This window comes from Cyanistes caeruleus, chromosome 26 (genome assembly GCF_971803275.1).
Source record: "Cyanistes caeruleus chromosome 26, bCyaCae1.hap1.1, whole genome shotgun sequence".
NCBI classification, from domain to species: Eukaryota; Metazoa; Chordata; class Aves; order Passeriformes; family Paridae; genus Cyanistes; species Cyanistes caeruleus.
This window is the reverse complement of record NC_141726.1, coordinates 1,345,583-1,363,633: the sequence shown is the minus strand read 5'-3', so window position 1 is coordinate 1,363,633 and position 18,051 is coordinate 1,345,583. Positions and strand designations below refer to the sequence as shown.

At 57.1% G+C, this 18,051-nt stretch overlaps 1 long non-coding RNA gene across 1 annotated transcript; it reads left to right on the top strand.

The window, feature by feature from the left end:
• The first annotated feature begins 7,102 nt into the window (after nucleotides 1–7,102).
• Nucleotides 7,103–11,812, top strand: LOC147649251 (uncharacterized). Its single transcript, XR_015279349.1, has 2 exons — nucleotides 7,103–7,313; nucleotides 7,483–11,812. It is a non-coding gene; the product is annotated as an uncharacterized LOC147649251 (long non-coding RNA).
• Nucleotides 11,813–18,051: the final 6,239 nt, after the last annotated feature.

The following is an 18,051-nucleotide window of genomic DNA, read 5'->3' as shown; positions in this document are numbered from 1 at the left end:
GCCTGGCTCTGGTTTGCGCTCCTGGCACTAAAACCTGTGGCCTCTCCAATCCCCTGGAGACTCCAGCTGATCTGTCAAGAATTTTCCAGACAAAAATCAAATGGGCACCCCAAAAAAGTCTGTCCCCTCTTGCCTGGTGGGTTCCCTGCAGGTTCATTCTTGTGCTGCTTTTCCAGAATGAGCTAAAGATGGTCCCAAGTGTCTCTCACAATGCACAAAAGAAGTTTGGGTTGGAAGGGACCTTAAAGATCGCTGACAGGAGCTGTTGACCCTGCTCCAGCACATCCAGACTTCTTTGAAACCACGGAGTGCAGCTGTGCTTGCCTTGGCCCCAGTTTTTCTTTGAGGCTGCAAACAGAGCACTCAGGTCCTGGCAGGTCCTGGCAGGTCCTGCAGGTGCCTCCTCACAGCAATTCTCTGCCATTATTTCTACAGTTTACTCTCGAAGGGCTCCAGACAAGAACAAACCTCTGCCTGTGGCACAGAGGAGCCCAAGGAGCCCCAGGCTGGCCAGGGATGATCCCCAGAAGAGCCTGCAGCCAAAGCAAGGCCTCCTCCCTGCAGAGGGCAGGTGCAGGTCATGGAATCACCGAGCGCTTTGGGCTGGAAGCGAAATTAAAGATCATCTAATTCCAACCCCACGGGCAGGGCTGTCACTCACGAGGTCAGGCTGTCTTCCCTGTCCCTGCAGAAGCTCCTCCTCACCTGAAACACTGCCCAGGTCCTGCTCTGACCCTGGGGGCTCATCCTGGCCTGGGCTGACCAGGATCAGCTGCTCCAAAGCCACCCCACAAGCCCCAGTTGCTCCAGGGAGCTTTGGGGGAGAAAGGGGTGTTTGGGGAGGTCTCTGGGGCATCCCCTGGTGACAGCCAGGCAGGGATGGCAGCAGGAGGGGGACACTGTGGTGCTGTGGGGACAGCCCTGCAGGCAGTGTCACACCACAGGGACACCTGAGGGACCTCTCCTGTCACCGAGAGCGTGACCTGGCCTGCAGACACCTGTGCCACCACAGCCCAGGGGCAGAGCTAAGGTCAGCCAGGGATCGGAAGGAAATGATTTCTCTTCCCAGGAGCAGGAGATTCCACTCTGTGAACACATCCTGGCTCCCCACTGCTTCCCTGTCCCTGTGCCTCCATCTCCAGCATCACTGAACCAGAGACACACCGAGTGGGTTGGGTTGGGGGGGACACTAAAGGTGATCCAACCCCCTGCCATGGGCAGGGACACCTCTCACTGCCCCACCCAGCCTGGCCTTGGGCACTGCCAGGGATCCAGGGGCAGCCACAGCTGCTCTGGCAATTCCAGCCCAGCCCCTCCCCACCCTCCCAGGGAACAATTTCTTTCTTTAATCTAAATCCACTCTTTCATCTTGAAGCCACTTCCCCCTTTCCCTGTCACTGCTTTGCCTCACAGAACCCCAAAAATCCCTACAAGATCCCCACCAGCACCTTGTGCTTCCTCCTGATGAGGTAACCCCAGTCCCTGTCCTCCCAGCCCTGCTCTCCTGTGTCTGTCAGAGGAGGCTCATCCCCAGCCACTCCTGAGGGGTCCCTGGCCGGGGTTGGGACCGGTTGGGACCCCGGTGAGCTCCTCCTGAGGTGGCACATCCTGCCCCCCTCCCTGGGGACCCGCCGGGGTGGCTCCTGCCAGCTGGCAGAGACAGAGGAGTGTCACATCAGATGAGCTGGGGGCAGGAGGTGGGAGCTGTCAAGAGCTGGCTTTCCATGGGTGGCCTTTGGTTGTTTTGCCTCTTTCTGTTCGGAGTCACTCAGGCGGCCCCGAGCGAGGCACCCTGTGCCGGAACCGAGGGACAGAGGCACTGAGATGGATCTGACAGGGTGGGTGACAGGGTGGGTGACAGGGTGGGTGACAGGGTGGGTGACGGCTGCCACCCCAGGGGAGGGAAGGAGGAGCCGGGGGAAGGTCTGGGCTGTGGGGATGTGGCCACTTCCCAGCCCTGTCCAGCACTTGCTGCTCTACTCCAGGCCTGGCCAGCATCCCCTCTTCAGCCAGAGCCAGCCTCTGTCCCTGGGAGAGAAAAAGGTGTGAAACCCGTGACCCATTTTGGGTGCAGCCCCTGGGGAGCTTCAGCTGGGATGTCCCTGAAGGCCTCTCAATAAATATAACCACTTTCTGTTCCCCTGATTTTGTCTGTTTTAGGTAGCCCCAAAAAGGCGTCGGTGTCCCCAAGCAGGGGTGGGGAGGGCTCTGGGGGGCTCAGCAGCAGGGCTGGGGGCACCTGGGGTTCAGCACTCTGTCCCCTCTGCCCGTGGGGGGGAGGCAGTGGCGAGTGGGGCATGGCCAGAGCTCCCCTGCATCCCCAGAGCACAGGAGGGGCAGCCGGGGACCACATCTGGGGCATCCACAGTGTGCTCTGATCTCCTTCCCTGAGAGGGCCACCCATGGGGCCAGAAGACAAACCCAGCGTGTGTGTGAGTGCTGCCCTTCAGGGGATCCTTCTGCCTCTTCATTTGCTGTCCTTGATGGGCTCTTGTTTGCCATCTGGCCACTCGGCCTGTCCTGTGTCCCTGCCAGGAGCAGCGCTGTGCTCACAGCGCCCTGCCAGCAGCTCCTGGGGCTCCCCCTGCGCGGGGGGAGCCCCCTCCCACCTTGGCAGGCTCCGAAGGTGTGCTGAGAGCAGCTTGCCCTGCCTCTGCAGAGGAGCTGGGGCACCAGGGGCTCTTCCTGGCACCAGAAACCTCAAAAACGTGGCTGCCCTTTGCCTCAGTTTCCCCATCCACATGATGTGGGCAATGGGCTGCCCCAAGGGAAGGGAGGGGGGAGCGTTTCACCTTTACCCGTGAGGTTTTTGCTCCAGGCAGAGATGAAAGATGCATTTTTGCGTGGCCTGGCTGAAGAAGCAGCGGTGAGACGGGGAGGCAGAGCTGTGCAGGGCAGCAGAGGCACAGCTCCAGGGCAAACCCCTGGGGCAGAGCCATCCTGGGGTGGAGAGGAGATGCGCAGGGGAGGGCAGGACAAAGCCTTGCAGAGAGCTGCAGTGCCTGGGCTGCTGGGCTCGTCAGAGGGAAGGATGAGAAGTGTTTTGATTGCAGCGTGTAAGTGCCTTCATGGGGATAAAATCCCAGGTACTAAAGGGCCCTTTAATCTGGCTGTGAAAGACAGAGCAAGGACCGGCAGCTGGAGGCAGATCCGCAGGAGACGGATTCAGAAATGAGGCACGGTGATAATGGAGGCAGAGAGAGGGGAGGGATGACTCCGGGGCAGGGGGTGCAGATGGGCTCCCGGCAGGACACACCCGGCACAGGTGCGGCGCTGCATGGGGAAACTGAGGCACGGAGGGGCAGATGTGGGAAAGCAGGGGTTGGGAGGGCCGGGTGTTCGCACACGCAGATCAGGTGTCTGTGTTCAGGTGTGTCCCCTGCTGAGGCTCCCCGGGGCAGCCCACCTGGCCACCATCTGCCACGCCAGAAGGGCTTCCCGCAGATCCTGTGTCGCAGCTGCCAGCCCGGTGGGGATGTCCCAGGTCCCCCAGAGCTTCTTGAATTGCACCAGGCACCTCTGCCCAGGGCCTGGGCTGCACCCCTCCCCTGCCAGGCCCGCTTTAGGCACGGTAATTATCCCTCACAGACACTGGGATGAGAGAGGCCCTGTTTCATGTAGCTCTCCCCAGGCGCTTCATTACAACAGCCCAACACGAGAGCTGCTCTGATCCCAAGCCCCTGGCAGGCTCCCTCCTGCCTCTGGAGAGCTGGTGGCCACCTCCCCTCGCGGCACAGATGTTCAGGCAGGACATCTGATCCAGGAGGATTAGTTCACTTGTGTAATGAGGTGCTTAAGGACTCAGGTAGCCCTGGCCACTGTCGGTGTCCGGGGCTCTGAGCCCTGCAGGGTCCCTGTGGGTCAGACACTGCTGTGAAATGGGGTTGGTGGGGTGAAAGTCACCATAAAATCATCAGAGAGGTGTGGAATGGTTTGGGTGGGAAGGAATCTTATGGATCATCCATGGGCAGGGACACCTGCCACTGTCCCAGGCTGCTCCCAGCCCCCTCAGCCTGGCCTTGGGCACTGCCAGGGATCCAGGGCCATCTGTGGGACCTGGCTGCTCCTGTCCCCGCTGGTGCTGGGAGGTGAAGGCAGAGCCACGGGTGCTGCTGAGGCAGCTCTAGGGGACAGAGCAAGGTGCCAGTCCCTCTCCCCTGGGCATGAGGCTGCCAGAGCTCCTCCGGGAGTGTTTGGACAAGGCTCTGAGGCACAGGGAGGGATTGCTGGGCTGTCTGTGCAGGGCTGGATGATCCTTGTGGGTCCCTCCCAGCCCAGGCTGTTCTGTGATTCACTCAGATTCACACTGGAGATCCCAGCTGACACAGAAGGGCTCATGTGGATTGTGGGACTGTGCTCTCTGTGTGCGGGAAAGCCTTTGACTTTCTCCTGTGGGAAGATCTGTGGGCGTAGAGCCAGAGCGGAGCCGGGGGAGCAGCGGGAGCTGCACGAAGCGCTGCGCAGTGGAAAGTGTGGGCTCGCAGCCACCCGAGTCACACCTGTGAGCTGCCGAGAGAGGAAGCTGAAGGAGCTGCGCACGAGCAGGTGTGGCATTCACCCCTTGTCTGGAGGCACCAAAACACACGCCTGGTGTCTCTGCCCTGACAGGCTTCCCACGGGAGCGGCTGTGTCGGGGCTCAGCTGGGTGTGGAGGGCAGCTGGGAGATGCCCTCAGCCCTGGCATACCAGCCTGGGGAAGGGCTGCTGAGCTGCTGCCTGCTGGAGGAGCCAGCTCAGTGATGGACGGAGAAGATCCCGCTCCTGTGCTGTTTTGCACTGTGGGTGAAAGTGTAAAACCCCGGGTAATCCTCCAACCTGCCCAGCTCTCTGGGGCAGGGTCACAGCAAGCAGGAGGCTTTCCATAAAAACCGTGTCAGGGCTCTCTGCGTGTCCCCCCTGGCTCTGTCTGGGACAGCACCTGCCAGCCTGCCTGTGAGCTCTGGGGATGCCGTTTGCTGGCAGCTCTCCCTCTGCACAACCTGCACGGATGTACACGGTACCAAGCCTGGGTTCCTAGTGTTTAGCTTATCCAAAAAGCCAATCTCTGCCACTGCCATTTCTCTCCAGCATTGAATCTCTCGTTCTCTGGTCTTCCAATGGGTTTGTTGTATATAGAGATTGTCTGCACACAGATATCTTGGTGTCACGCTTCCAAGGACCCGTTCCCAGAGACTGTGAGGGTCTTCTCATCATTCCTTGGTGGCTAACCGGATCCTGTGTCAGGGATCCCAAATGCCTCGCTCCCTAAACCAGGGCACTGGCTCAGGTAGTGAAGGCTCTTTCCAGCCCACGGTGCTGCCATCACCCCAAACTGCTCTGTGGTTCTGTTCCAGACACAAACCCCAGTGTGTCCCCAAGCTCAGCAGCCCAGTTAGGTGACTCCTGCAGCCACAGGTAAGCCTCTGGTGCTTTGAGACCTCCCCAGAGCAGCCCAGAACTGGAGATTTGATCTGCTCTAAGCCGGGAATGTGGCATGGAGCTGGCCTGGTGACAGCCACAGCACGGCTGTGACATCCAGAGCATCGTCCTTGGGATGGAGCAGGAGGGCGGAGCAGGGCTGGGGGATTGGCCTGGTTGACATTTAAAGGTCCTTTTCAACCCAAAGTGCTCTGTGAGTCTCCGAGTCGGGCTGTGGAGAGCAGGGCCATGGGGGGGTCTGGCTCGCAGCGCTCTCCTAACAACAACCATCTCTTGTGGCTTCTCCCCCAGGGCCCCGCGGCGGTCAGGACCTGCTGGGGAAGGGCTGATGAGCTGCAGATGGGGCAGCCTGTGCCCATCCATTCCCGGGAAAGGGAACAGCAGGATCCCTCCCTCGCAGGGCCGGGGGGGCCGGAGGGGATCGCCTCCCCAGGAATAGCACCGGGGGAGACTGGAATTCACAGGAAAGCTCACTGGCCCTCCTCCAGTCTCATAAGCATGACAATTGCTCTCTCGCCTGCTCTGTTTCAGATCCTACCCTTAACATTTAACCACTCCCCATTAATTTCCAAATTGCCACACACATCGCGGAGTCATTTCTCAATGCCGGGCTATTCCCAGGGAGGCCGGGGCCGGGGGGCAGACCTGGCTGCGGACCCCCGCTCCCGGGAGGGAGTATGGGAACAGCAGGAGAAGGGAGCTGGGGACCCGCCACTTGGCTTTGTCTGGTGGCAGACACATGGAGCACATTAGCAGCCTTTCAGTGGAAGTTTGATCGATGGGGAAGGCTTTCTAACTGACTATCAAAGCACGCATGGTATGTGAGAAGCAGACACCAATTAGTGATGTCTTTTTAAAGGCTGCCTTGTTAAGAGGGGAATAAGGGGAAAGAATGAAATTGGCCAGAAAACATGGAGCTATTTAACCTTAATTAGAAGAAAGGTGTGGGCTTTGTGAAAAGGCCATTGCTGAAAGGGGTTTTTCTCCCTGGGTATAAAGAGATCCTGCCTACTTGTTAGAGACTTGTTAGAGTTTATAAGGCTGGGCAGGAGGCTAACTTGTAGAAATGCCTTTTATGCCACTTGAATGTGTGGCTTGCTTATTATAGTCTGCCATCCTGCCAGGGTGGCTGGTGGAGAGGAGAGGAGAGAGCAGCACTGCCAACTGGCTATAAATTTCATGAACATCATAAATGTAAGTGCTTTCTGGAGAGCTGTACAGATTGCACATAAAAGTCCCCCTTCTGTCCCTGTAAACTAAAAAGAGGGCTTTTTTGGCAAATTAAAAATTGTAGAGTGTCTTCCATGCTGAGCTAGGAAGCAGCCAGGCTACAAATCCCCAGCTCCAACGCCACGGCCGCACAGGGAGGTCCCCTGCACTCCCTGGCACCTGGTGCCACCATGTCCCTGGGGGAGCAGGATGTGGAGCTGGGGGGCTGCAGCCAGCACTGGGTACCCAGCGGCAGGGCCTGGGGGGAGGCTGAGCCGCATCTAGGGCTCCTCAGGGCTCCTCAGGGATCCTCAGAGCTCCTCAGAGCTCTTCGGAGCTTCTCAGGGCTCCTCGGGGCTCCATGAGGATCCTCGGGGCTCCTTGGGGCTCCTCAGGGACCCTCAGGGCTCCTTGGGGTTCCTCAGGGCTCCTTGGGGTTCCTCAGAGCTCCTCAGGGCTCCTCGGGGCTCCATGAGGATCCTCGGGGCTCCTTGGGGCTCCTCAGGGCTCTTTGGGGATCCTCAGAACTCCTCAGGGCTCCTTGGGGATCCACAGGGCTCCTCAGGGCATCTCAGAGCTCCTCGGGGTTCCTCAGCGACCCTCAGAACTCCTCAGGGATCCTCAGAACCCCTTGGGGCTCCTCGGGGCTCCTCAGGGACCCTCAGGGCTCCTTGGGGCTCCTCGGGGTTCCTCAGCGACCCTCAGAACTCCTCAGGGATCCTCAGATCTCCTTGGGGCTCCTCAGAGCCCCTCAGAGCCCCTCAGAACCCCTTGGGGCTCCTCAGGGCTCCTCAGGGACACTCAGGACTCCTCAGGGACCCTCAGGGACCCTCGGGGCTCCTCAGGGATCCTCAGGGACCCTCGGGGCTCCTCAGGGACCCTCAGGGACCCTCAGGGCTCCTCAGGCCTTGCTGCCGGTGGGCCAGGGCAGAGCGCGCTGCTGGCGTGAGGCTGCCGAGACAAGCGAGGGGATTTTCTGTGAGCCGCGGGACCAAGGGCTGCTCCTGGCGCTTCCCCAGTGCCCTCGGCCACCCGCGGCACCGCTGGGCCCCGCTGTCCTGGCTGAGGCCGGAGCGCGGCGGGCAGTGCCCGGACATGAGGCGCCATGCGAGGGGGGACACGTGCTGTCCCCTGCTGGGGACCCTGACACCGGAGGCGGTCAGTAGCCACGGAAAGAGGCATTTTCTCCGTCAGCTGAACAAGCCCGTGCTTTATCCCCGCCGCTGCTGGGCTGTGCAGCCCTGCCAGGAACATTCCCACTCCCGTTAAAGACACAGCGCTCGGGGCCTCGGGGTCTGTGTTGGGATGGCCCTGTCCGCACAGCCGAGCAAAATCAGCTGCTCCCTGCACGGATCAGGGCTCCTTTCTTCCCCTTGCTGTTTAATGAGGACCATAAATCTCCTGTAATGACTGCGTGGAGCTGGCGTTTGGAGCAGTCACGGCTCTCGCACACAGGAGGTGCTCCCACCACCCACCTGAGGCCTGGGGCAAGGTCCTGGGGGAAAGGGCTCCAGCCCAGGCTGACAGCCACGGGGAGGGCACAGCACCTCTTTGGCACTGCTGTCTCACCATCCCTGCAGGCCATGAGGGCTGCACCGCTTGCTCAGGGTCAAAACTGATTCTGGGGGCACGACCAAGTGGGACTGGCCAGCGGTACCCCAACAACACACACACAAAGTGATGGGGCTCTGCCACCACCCTGTGCCAGGGAGGGATGTTTTGGTCCCTCAAGACAGCTTCAGCCTTTCCCTCCTTGTGGGCTGATCCTGTTCAGCATTAGCTCCTGGCTGGGGCCTTGTGGAGGTGGGTGAAATTCTATTTGGAGAAGCCCACAGCAAGCACAGGTCCTGGACGTTTTGGAGCTTCAGCCCTGAGCTCAAGGGACCCACCAGGACCATCCAACCCAACCCCAGCCCTGCCCAGACCCCCAGCACCCCCAGCCTGGGCACCCCTGGAGCGCTGGCCAAAGGCTCCTGCAGCTCTGGCAGCCTCGGGGCCGTGCCCATTCCCTGGGGAGCCTGGGCAGTGCCAGCACCTCTGGGGGAAGAACCTTGCCCTAAATCCAGCCTGAGCCTGGCCTGGCCCAGCTCCAGCCGTTCCCTGGGTGCTGTCCCTGTCCCAGAGCAGAGATGGGAGCTGCAGATCCCTGAGCTCTGCCCTCGCTGTGCTCTGCTCCAGCTGGACACTCCAAGTGCCCTCAGCTGCTCCTCCTGTGGCCCCTCCTGACCCTTCAGCATCCTCGTGTCCCTCCTTTGGATGTTCCATAGTATCTTTGAATCCTTCTTTCATTGTGGTGTCCAAAACTGCCCCCAGCCCTTGAGGTGAGGCCTCAGCAGCACCGAGCAGAGTGGGACAGCCCCCTCCTGTGACCCGGGCCATGCTGGGCTCGATGATGGCATTACAGAGGCTCCTTCCCTCAGCCACGGAGCTTTTCCTGCCATCCCACCTCCTCCAGGGTCTCCTGGGCCAAGCTGAGAGCGAGGGTGCCAAGCCCTCGGGGCTCCTTTCCCTTTCTGCAGAGCGCACGTGCCTGAGCTCCCAGCAGCAGCAGGGACTTGTGGCTTCAGCTAAATGAGAACCAGGGCTCAGCAAGGCCAACGTGACAGCACGTCAGTGCTTCGAGAGCCTCACTCTCAAATCCAAGGAAAAGCACGTTTCTCGGGCCTGAGAGCCGATTCCCTCGCAGCCACCCGGTTTCCCAGCTGTGACACATCACACAGGCTCCCTCAGCCGCCGCGCTGTGGGTTTGGGCAGCTCTGCGCCTCGCTGAGGTGCTTCCCCAGCAGGAGAATGGAACTCCCACTGCGTGCCAGGCTCCAGGGTGAGCAGGAGAGGTGGTTTGTGCTGGGAAAGCAGCCTGTGATCCTGTGGTGCACTCAGGCATTGGCACAGCTTCATCCCGAGCCGGCCAGCTCTGGGACACCGAGGAGACGCAGCGTGGGCACTGAGCCACGGCCCACTGAGGACCGTTCCCAGGTGGCACGTTGGACTCAGCATTTGTCTTTGGAGGCTCAGGGAATTCCCTGGAAATCAGGGGGAGTTGTGTTTGGCCTCAGTTTGCAGCAGCTCCCCTGGGCACATCGAATTCACCACAAGGTGATCCCCATGTGTGACCCTGCCAGGGCGTGCCAGAGGTGAGCTGGGCACCCAGAGCACGCCTGCACACCCTGCGATGCCACCCACACCCGTGCACCACAGCCCAGCCACACTTTTGAGTGCTGGAGGGGACCATTTCCAACTCCCTGCTCGTGTTCCTGGGTGCTGGAGCCTCTCCCCAGCCCGGTGCTGCCCCGTCCCACCCGTGTCCCAGGGGTGAGCCGGTGCCAGCATCCGGTGCCAGCTGCTCCCAGCCACAGGGATGGCACAGGGTGAGGTCCAGGCAGCCCTTCTGGAGGGCAATCCTCCCCCAGTGAGGCTGCAGGGACCTGCCAAGGGGGAGGGACATCAAAGCAGAGCAGAGCTAGGCGTTCTGGGTGGGCAGCTGCCCGTGACAGCAGCTCAGAATGGGGATGTCACCAGCGGGGCTCAGCCTTTCCCCAGCTCGGGAACGTGCTTGGGAGCGTCCCCAGGGCAGCAGGGTGTCTGTGCCGGGGTGAGGATGTTCCCAAACTGCATCTGGAGCCCTGGGCAGTTTTCCTGGGGGTCTTGTGCAAGCCCAAAGCTCTCCTTGACCCTTCTCATGGACCCCTGCATGCCCCTGCCGAGCAGAGGCAGCTTGGGTTGGAGCGTGACCTGTCCTCAGATGACTGAAGCTAAACCAAAATAACCCCGGCCCAAGCCAAGTCGGACTGCCAGGACAGCCTTTTGCATCAGTTCCCTAAATTAGAATAATACTGAAGTGCAGCTGGCACGGGGACAAGCCTGGTGCTGGGAGGGAGGCAGGAAGGACACCAGCACATTCCCAGGCCCCTCTCGTGGCGCTGGGCTGGGCTTTCTCCATCGGGAAGGGGCTCGGAAGGGCAGGGCAGGCTCTGGCACAGCCTGCCTGGCCCTGCACGACTGGCTCCTCCCTGGGAGCACTCCACAGCTCTCCTGCTCCTGCAGGCTCTTTTTCCCCAGCTGGAGCAAGCTGAGGGCCCTGCAGGTGTCCCCCGGGAGGGATCCTGAGCACCTGTGACACCTGTGGGGACACTGCAGGGACAGGCTGGTCCCGGGGCCAGGGGCTGGAGCAGGAGCCGAGGTTCCCATCCCAGCACTGCTGACATCCCTGGGGGGACTGGCCTGGGCACAGCCCTGGTCTCCAGCCGTGCTTTGAGCCAGCAAAGGGCATGTGGGGACAGCCCCTCACGTGTCTGCAGGGCTGGAGAGGGGCTGCCTGGCCTCGGGATCCATGGGATTTGGAGCCGGGCAGGGATGAGTCCCCAGATCAGAGGGGCTGAGCTCACCCCTCAGCCCGGGACAGGGATGCTGAGCACCTGTTCCATCCTCAGCCCCTCGCCTTGCCTTCAGGCCTCTGACCACAGCCTCAGGGCTTGGCAGAGGAGTCTGGGGAGAAAGGGAGTTTGGGATGTGAGATCTGAGAGCCCCATGTCTGCTCCCAAGGATCCCTGGTAGTGCCCAAGGCCAGGCTGGACAGTGGGGCTGGAGCAGCCTGGGACAGTGGGAGGTGACCCTGGGGACAGTGGGGGTGACCCTGGGACAGTGGGAGGTGACCCTGGGGACAGTGGGGGTGACCCTGGGGACAGTGGGAGGTGTCCCTGCCATGGCTGAGGATGGAATGAGATGATCTGTGAGGTCTCTTCCCGTTCAACCCAACCCATTCCATGATACCATGATTCTCTGATCCCACCATGTGCACAAGAGCATTGTCCAAGCACCTGTGAGCTGTGGCAGGTTTGGTGCTGTGTCATTGGCCTGCGATGGCAGAAGGGGTTTTGTGTCCTCCCCCTGACCTTGGGACAGGTGGGAACAGCGGCTGTTGGTTCCCCACGTGGACCTGTGAGCTCAGAGGATCAGATTGTCTGCACTGCAGAGCTCTCTCCAACTTGGCCATTTATTTGTGCCTTAAACAGCAATTAAGAAAAAAAAAAAGTGGAGCTGCCTTACCCTGCGAGAGGCTCTGCCTGACTCCTGTCTCCTCACTGCGGTGCTGCTCTGATTTCCATCTCATGCATATCTTATTTAACATTCTGGATACTGTTTTGAGTGCCCCAATATTTTAAAATAAATTGCTGCATGTAAAAGACTTAATGTCACATTCTGTTATTCTGACTGTTAAAAGAAAAGTGAAATCTTCAATGGGGCCAGTGGAGCAGAAGCAATCACGCAGAGGGAGGTCCTATTAATGTGTATTACGTTTCATTATTGCAGCTCTGCATGTCAGGCAGCTTCTCATCAGAGCTCACGCAACACATCACAGACTTAACTCCTTGCGAGCAAACAGGGGGGCAGCTTTGAAACTCCTGCTCTGCTCCTCACCCCCCTCCCCGTGCTGCCATTCCTGCTGTTCCCTGTCCCGGAACGTTCCAGCCCTTCCCGGCCTTCCTCCCGCCGAGGAGGAGCTGGGCTGGGAGGAGGCGCCCAGGGAGATGAGAGGGAGGAGGGGATGATGGAGTGGGAATGGGGTGATGGAGAGGGAAAGGGATGATAAAGAGGGAATGGGATGACGGATAGGGAAAGTGATGATGGAGATGGAAATGGATGATGGAAAAGGAAGGAGATGATGGAGAGGGAAGGGGATGACGAATAGAAAAAAAGAGGGTGGAGAGAGTCAGGGATGATGGAGAGGGAATTGGGTGATGGAGAGGGAGGGGGATGATGGAGAGGGAATTGGATGATGGAAAGGGAAAGATGAAGAGGGAATGGGATGATAAAGAATGGGATGATGGAGAGGGAGGGGGATGATGGAGAGGGAATTATATGAAGGAAAGGGAAAGGGAAGATGGAGTGGGATGATAAAGAATGGGATGATGGAGAGGGAAGGAGATGATAGAGAGGGAGTGAGATCACAGAATCACAGAATCAGGAGGTTGGAAGAGACCTTCATCGAGTCCAACCCAGCCCTAACACCTCAACTAAACCATGGCACTGAGTGCCACATCCAGTCTTTTATTAAACACATCCAGGGATGGTGACTCCACCACCTCCCCAGGCAGACCATTCCTGTATTTTATCACTCTTTTCATGAAGAACTTTTTCCGAATGTCCAACCTAAATTTCCCTTGGTGCAGCTTAAGGCTGTGTCCTCTCTTTCTGTCAGTGCTGCCTGATGAAGATACCGACCCCACCTGACTGCAGCCTCCTTTCAAGGAGTTGTAGAGAGTGATCAGGTCACCCCTGAGTCTCCTTTTCTCCAGGCTAAACAACCCCAGCTCCCTCAGTGGTTCCTCACTGAGGAACCTGTTCCCAGTGGAAAAGGGCTCCTGTTCCCAGCCCCTCATCACCCTTGTTGGCTCCTCTGGCCATGTTCGAGCATCTCAACGTCCTTCCTAAACTGAGGGGCCAGAACTGGGCACACAACTCCAGGTTTGGTCTCACTGGCTCCTGTGTATCAACCATTCTCGGCCTTCCTCCCACCGAGGAGGAGCTGGGCTGGGAGGGTGATGCCCAGCCAGGGCCATCCATCTCCATCTCCATCTCCATCTCCATCTCCATCTCCATCTCCATCTCCATCTCCATCTCCATCTCCATCTCCATCTCCATCTCCATCTCCATCTCCATCTCCATCTCCATCTCCATCTCCATCTCCATCTCCATCTCCATCATCTCCATCTCCATCTCCATCATCTCCATCTCCATCTCCATCTCCATCTCCATCTCCATCTCCATGGTGTCTCCTTGGCAGGGAGCAGTGAAGTGGGAATTCTGTGGCTGTGGTTTGGGGAAGGGGTGCTAGGAATGAACATGTCAAAGTTCTGGGGCTGCTCCTGCAGTGGCAAAGGATTTCTTCTGTGGAAAATAAAAATACTGAAAAAATTGTGTATTGTAGCAAAAAAAGTTGGGTGGGTTTTATTTCCATTTTCTCTGGGTTTGGTTTGGTTTCTGCCCCAGCTTTTCTCAACCTTTCTTCTTGTATTTGCTCTCTTTTTTTTTTCTTCTCTTGTGGTTTTGAGGGATTGAGGCTTTTCTGCTGCAGCAGTTAAAGTTTGGGTTAGGAATTCCATGGGAAAAGAGCTTATTTCCCACTTCAGTCCATTTCAAGTTAAACACCTGATGCTCCCAGACCTCCACCCCAGCTCAGAGCAGGGACTTCCCAACACTGCAGCTGGAGGACGATGAACTTCTGCTGGGAGCTGCTGGTCTTGGTGGGGGTACCAAGCCTTGGGATGACCCAAAAGGACCAAAATCCCTCCTGATGTCTCCTGAGCTGCTCCCTGTCCCTCTGGGCAGTGGCAGGGATGAGGGGACAGCAGAGCCACCTCTCAGCACAGCTGCCTCTCCTTCACTTGAGATCAGAGAATCACGGAACGTCCTGAGCTGAAGGGACAAAACACAACAAGTGATGAAAACGCGACAAAACACGAAACCAAAGACACTTTTCTTCATTGTCACCTTCATTTCCTGACACGAGTGAAGAGCACAGACAGAATGTGAGATCAGACACATCGTGGTTTTTCCACCTTCCAGGGAAAGGTGTCCCTGCCTGTGGCAGGGGGATTGGAAATAGATGATTTTCCAGGTCCCTTCCAACACAAGCCACTCTGTGATTCTGTAATTTTATTGTGTAGAGGTTCTGTTTTTAGAGCCATAAACTCCAGTAAAGGAGGAGAAAGGTCCCCAGCCCCAAGGGGCTCCTTGCTCCATGGTGTTCCATCCCTGAGATCAGACCTGATCCTGGCCCACAGTCCTGGACTCGTCAGCTCTGCCTGCACCGAGACCCTGCCAGGTCCTTCTCGCTCAGTCTGGTTTGCCCAACACCAGCTGGCAAACGCCAGTCCTGACCCGGGGGGGTCTCACCCAGGAACGATGTGCAGCTTTGAGTAAGGCAGGAAAGAGGTTTTGCTCTCCCTGAGCCTCTCCCAGCCCCATGCAGAGCCCACATGTGGATGTGGGAGAGGATCAGAGCTCGGATTGTCGGGATTATTGCACTGAGCTGTAGGAGCAGCAGTAGCCAAGCACATCACGGGACAGCCGTGGGGACACACGGGACAACTCTAGCCTCGGCTGTCCATGTTCTGCTCACCCTGAAGTGAAGCACAGCCCTTCATCCTGGCCAGGCTGCTCCCCCCAGCCACGCTGGCATGTGCCAGACCCCTCCAGCCACCTCCATCCCAGGCTCCAGAGTCCCCACACTCCTGCTTTTGTCCCCCAGGCGCTGTGACACCTCCCGTGGCTGAGCAGGAGCTGCGAGGTGACCCCTGACATTAACCTAATTGTTCCCTCTCTTTGATTAGATGCACCACAAAGTTGGTAAATGGATCAAATTAAATTTGAGTGGCGGCAGCACAGCTTTGGAACGCTGATTAGATTTGAAAATACCACATTTAAATATCTTAGCATTTGTGGGGATTAGGAGAAAGAGGGGGAGTGTGTGAGTGGGGAGGGGGAAGAGGAGGAGGGGGAGAGGCAGTGCCAGCCCCCGTGTTGGGGTGCTCAGCCTGGGCCTCCCCCTGTCCTGGGCAGCAGCAGCAGCTCCTGGTTTCTCAGGGTCACCTCCAAGGAGCCGGATCAGGAGCTCTGCTGTGGGTTCTTTGAGGTTTGGCATTGCTGTCGGTGCTGGGCTCCCCCCATGCCGCTGGCCCCCCGTCCCCAGGCCTGCTCTCAAATGCCAGCCGGCCTCGCTGAGCTTTGTGAGCTGTGAACAGCAGCTGAGTCCAGGCATGGGGAGCGAAACTGGAGTCTGGAAAAGGAGGCTGGGTCTGGGTGCTGAGCGTGGCTGTGGGGCACTGAGCCCTCCCTCCTGTGACACGGCCAGGGAACAGCTCCTGGCACCCACCACTCACTGTCCCTGGTGTGCTGGGAACACAAAACCTTCTTCTGGACCCCTGGAGGGATCCAGGGCTGGACACCCCATCCCAGTGAGTGCTGGGGTGTGATCCTGCACTGCCCCGGGTCCCCCTGCCAGGGCATGCAGGGAGGCACATGAGGGAAATGCTGGGGTGGTGCGCACCTTGTGCAGGTGTGGGGAGGGAGGGGGCTGGCTGAGGAGCACAGGGTGTGTGGCTGATTGCTCCATGGGCATTGCAGGGGGGTCACTGATGGGGAGTTTGGGTCTGCTCAGCTTCTGAGGGATCACACTGAGGGTGTGGGGAAACACAAGTGGGCTCAGCTCCTGGTCCCACAGAGAGGCACAGCTCCCACCTGGACCTGCAGGGATTGCTGGGTGAAGGACTCTGCCAAAAGACACAGACCTGTGGGGATGTGTCCAGAGGAGGCCACTGAGTTAATCCAGGGCTGGAGCCCCTCTGGAGCCAGGCTGGGAGAGCTGGGGGTGCTCAGCTGGAGAGGAGAAGCTCCAGGGAGAGCTCAGAGCCCCCTCCAGGGCCTGCAGGGGCTCCAGGAGAGCTGGAGAGGGACTGGGGACAAGGCCTGCAGGGACAGGACACAGGGGAAATGGTCTTTAAGCTGATGGAGAGTAGATTTAGATGGGATATTGAGGAGGAATTCCTCCCTGCAGGTTGGGCAGGCCCTGGCACAGGGTGCCCAGAGCAGCTGTGGCTGCCCCTGGATCCCTGGCAGTGCCCAAGGCCAGGCTGGGCACTCTCAGGGTGAGGGAGGGGACAATGACAACGCCACGTCCGGGGGCTGTGGCTGCTGCCACCCAAACACCCGCGCGTCCTTCAGGGCGAGCAGGAGGCAGAGCAGCGTTCTGTGAAGCACAAACATCTGCAGCACATCTGGCTCCCATCAGAGGGGCTCTGAAACATCTTTACAAGAGCCAGAGAAAGAAAGGAGAGAGCAAAACTCCTGCTGGGGCATTCCTGAGCATCCCAGCACCTCGCACCGAGTCCAGCCACTGCCCGGGGCCAGGTCCCTGCTCGCCTCCTTCCAGCCCTGCTCCAGCCAGGACAGTTCCAGGAAAGGGAGAAGAAATATTCAAAAGGACAAAGGGAATGTCCCATTGGAAAGTCTGACATCTCAACACTACCTCCATTCTGAGAAAATAGAAATTTAAAATTATTTGTATTTAAAGTATATATTTAAATTAAAAAATTTAAATTTAAAGTTTTATAAATATAAAATTAAATATTAACATGAAAATTAACATTAAATTTAAAATAATTTATAAATATATAATGTAATTAATAATATATGAAATATAATATATAATATATAGTATACTATGTAATATAGAATATAGAATGTGTAATAGAGAGTAGAAAAAATATATAATATATAATATATAATACATATTACATAATACATAATACATAATATATAACATATAATATATAATATAATATATATGTTATATTATATATAACATATAATATATAATATATAATATATAATAGATATTATATAATATATAATATATTACATATTATATATTATATATTATATAATATATTATATATAATATATAATAGATATTATATAATATATAATATATTACATATTATATATTATATAATACATGATGTAAATAATACAATGTATACAAAAAATATATATACTATATATAGTAATGTATATAATTTTTATATATATATATATATATATAAATAAAATATATATAGATTATAAAATTACTCTGAGAAAATAATAAGTGTTTTAAAAGTGCCGAGTCCCAACACCTCCACGAGGTGTGAATGCTGGGGTGGGATTGAGGGACATGACTTCATCTGAGCAAAATGCTTTTTTCTTCCTGAGCAGGAGCACTGACTTCAAAATGGGGTGGTTTGGGTCCATCACAGCCTGTGGTGGAAGGGACGAGCTCTTCCTCCCATCCCAGACAGCCAAGATGTGTCTGGGCAGGCTGGGGGATTTTTTTGCTCCTGCGTGGATCCTTGTCCTGTGTGGAAAGTTTTGGTTCCTCCACCCTGAGGTGCTGAATGCAGGGACACTGAGTTTGTGAGGAACAAGGACTGGGCAAGGCAGACATCAGATTTATGGGGCTTGTGTTGAGGTTTGCAGCCTTGGTGCTGGCAGTGAGAGGAGCGGGGATGGCTTTGAACTGACAGAGAGTACATTTTGTTTGGATCTGAGGAAGGAATTCTTCGCTCTGAGGGTGGGGAGGCCCTGGCTCAGGTTGCCCAGAGCAGCTGTGGCTGCTCCTGGATCCCTGGAAGTGTCCAAGGCCAGGCTGGACAGGGCTTGGAGCAGCCTGGGACAGTGGGAGGTGTCCCTGCCATGGCAGAGAGGTTGAAATGAGATGATCTTTCAGGTCCCTCTGAACACGGTGCTGGCAGCATCTCCTGACGGACACCACGGGCCTGGGTGGATGGATGTGCTGTGGCTGGGGTGCCTTTAGGGCCAGAGTCGGGTGCACACAGGCTCTGGGGCTCAGTGCCTGAGGCTGGGGTGTCAGACCAACCCGTGCCC